General features: G+C 45.8%; 1 protein-coding gene across 1 annotated transcript in view; it reads right to left on the bottom strand.

The window, feature by feature from the left end:
- nfia (nuclear factor I/A) overlaps positions 1–2,832 on the bottom strand; it is a gene marked incomplete at its 3' end in the record, with an annotated part of 37,509 nt that overhangs the window by 10,643 nt on the left and 24,034 nt on the right. The gene's annotated exons all lie outside the window — the stretch shown is intronic.

The following is a 2,832-nucleotide window of genomic DNA, read 5'->3' as shown; positions in this document are numbered from 1 at the left end:
CCAACACACTGCCGCCTCTCTAAAACTCTCCACATCGTCCCAGGACGCTTCTAACTGGTGTAAATGAGCAGCTAATGGTTGCGTCTGAAAGCAGCCAATCAGCTGCTCCAGGAGAACGAACGTGTTTGACCTCTGACCTCCTGCTGCTGGTCGTCATCAGCTCCACCCCCTCCCGTTAAGACGCGTTACGATCAGACTCTTTATTGACTCGTGTTCTACTTTTATTTGTCATCAGGAAGAAAACGAAGAAGAAAAATCCATCCATCTCCCTCTCCTCCTCCCTCTCCTCCCTCTCCTCCCTCTCCTCCCTCTCCTCCTCCCTCTCCTCCCTCCATCTTCCTCTCTTCCTCCCTCTCCTCCCTCTCCTCCCTCCATCTTCCCTCTCTTCCTCCCTCTCCTCCCTCTCCTCCTCCATCCTCCCTCTCTCCTCCCTCTCCTCCCTCTCCTCCTCCCTCTCCTCCTCCATCTTCCTCTCTTCCTCCCTCTCCTCTCTTCTCCCTCTCTTCCTCCCTCTCCTCCCTCCATCCTCCCTCTCCTCCCTCCATCCTCCCTCTCCTCCTCCTCTCTCCCTCTCTTCCTCCCTCTCCTCCCTCCATCTTCCTCTCCTCCTCCCTCTCTTCCTCCCTCTCCTCCTCCCTCTCCTCCTCCCTCTCTTCCTCCCTCTCCTCCCTCCATCTCCCTCTCCTCCTCCCTCTCCTCCCTCTCCTCCCTCTCCTCCTCCCTCTCTTCCTCCCTCTCCTCCCTCCATCCTCCCCTCTCCTCCTCCCTCTCCTCCCTCTCCTCCCTCTCTCCCTCCCTGCAGGCTGATCGATACTGATAAATTATTGATCGCCCTGAGAGCTGCTGAGATTGAACACTTTCAAATTTCACCTTCCATCAAAACACCAGACGTGGTCGGAGCCACCATCCAATCAGAGCCCAGCTCCTAAACGCAGCGTCCAATCAGAGCCAGTCCCAACAAAAACACATATTTCTTTACTGAGACATAAAAAGAGACGATGTGAGGAGAGGAAGAGGAGGAGAGATGGAGGAGGAGAGGAAGAGGAAGAGGAGGAGAGATGGAGGAGGAGAGGAAGAGGAAGAGGAGGAGAGATGAGGATGAATGAACGAAGGACGAACTCTCCCTCTGATTGTTTTGGAACTTTATCTCATTTCTATCGTTAGTTTCGTTTTCTCTCTCCAACACTTTTCTTTCTGCGGGCGAGCGAGGCCGGATGTCTGGTCCAGATAACACACACACACACACACTCCTGTTTCTAGGTTTATGAGGACCTTCCATTGACATAATGAATTAACTTTTACCCTGAAACTAAGTCTGAAAAAGGTCAAACTGTTTTAGAACTCAAAAAATAAAATGTCCCCACAACATCAGTAAGATAACATTCTGTAAGACTTTGGTCCTCACAATGTTATAAACACAACACACACACACACACAGACACACACACACACACACCATGCTCTCTGTAGTGATTTGACCATAATCTGATCTGGACTCCAGCTCCATTAATCACACACACACACACACACACATATGTGTGTGTGTGTGTGTGTGTGTGTGTTTACGTTTGTCCGTCCTCTACTGTATGGATTAGCCAGACTGCTGCAGCAAATTTATTAAACACACACCGGCCTGGATGCTAGCGGTCGCCACGGTGACCGGTCAGCTGTGGCTCTCCAACTCACATCAATAATAAACTCAATCAGCTGTTCAGGTGGAACCACACTGGTCATGGCACCATGTTAGCTCACCACAGTGCAGTTAGCATCTAGCTAGCAGTTAGCTAGCAGTTAGCTAGCAGTTAGCTAGCTTTCAGAGTAATGTGCGATCATGGGTTTGATAAAGAAGCAGATATAACGTATGGATCACTGCATCACTCAGCAACAACGTGAGATTAACAGGAAGTTCACATGATCAGTAGATTAACAGTCACTTCTAACTTCACTCTGTGGACGTAGAGACACTTTAAACAGTTTAGGTTTTCAGACGTTTTAAACTACAGAGTCAAAACTTAAAGAAGTTCAGACGACAGAGTCAGAAAAGAGTCAAATCCAACATTAATTAGATATTCATGTCCAGAGGTCCTTAATCAGTTCACACAGTTCATGTGTTCACAGTAACTTCAGTAGAAACAAGAACCAAATCTGACGGAGCCTGAACTCTAGAAACAGTCAGATCTAGAGAATCAAAGTCAACTCTGACCAGTCTGAACACGTGACATCATGTTATTTATAATTAATTAGGATTCATTTCAGATTATTCTTCTCCAGAACCAGAACCAGAACCAGATCTACTAACTGCTGCTGTCTCATCCTCTAACATTTCATCATTCACCAGCGTCAGGTGGGACAGGAATGAATCAGCCAATCAAAGAGCTGCTTTGACTGGACAGAGATGACTATACATACTTTATACTGGTTTTAATCTGGGTTTAGACTGGTTTTAATCTGGTTATACACTGGTTTTAATCTGGTTATAGACTGGTTTTAATCTGGGTTTAGACTGGTTTTAATCTGGTTATAGACTGGTTTTAATCTGGGTTTACACTGGTTTTAATCTGTTTTTAGACTGGTTTTAATCTGGTTATAGACTGGTTTTATCTGGGTTTACACTGGTTTTAATCTGGTTATAGACTGGTTTTAATCTGGGTTTACACTGGTTTTAATCTGGTTTTAGACTGGTTTTAATCTGGGTTTAGACTGGTTTAATCTGGTTATAGACTGGTTATAGACCGTTATAGACTGTTTTAATCTGGTTATAGACCGTTATAGACTGTTTTAATCTGGGTTTTAATCTGGTTATAGACTGGTTTTAATCTGGGTTTAGACTGG

Source organism: Chelon labrosus, assembly GCF_963514085.1.
Source record: "Chelon labrosus genome assembly, chromosome: 7".
In the NCBI taxonomy this organism is placed as follows: domain Eukaryota; kingdom Metazoa; phylum Chordata; class Actinopteri; order Mugiliformes; family Mugilidae; genus Chelon; species Chelon labrosus.
The sequence above is the reverse complement of the archived record's forward strand: the minus strand, read 5'-3'. Positions and strand labels throughout refer to the sequence as shown.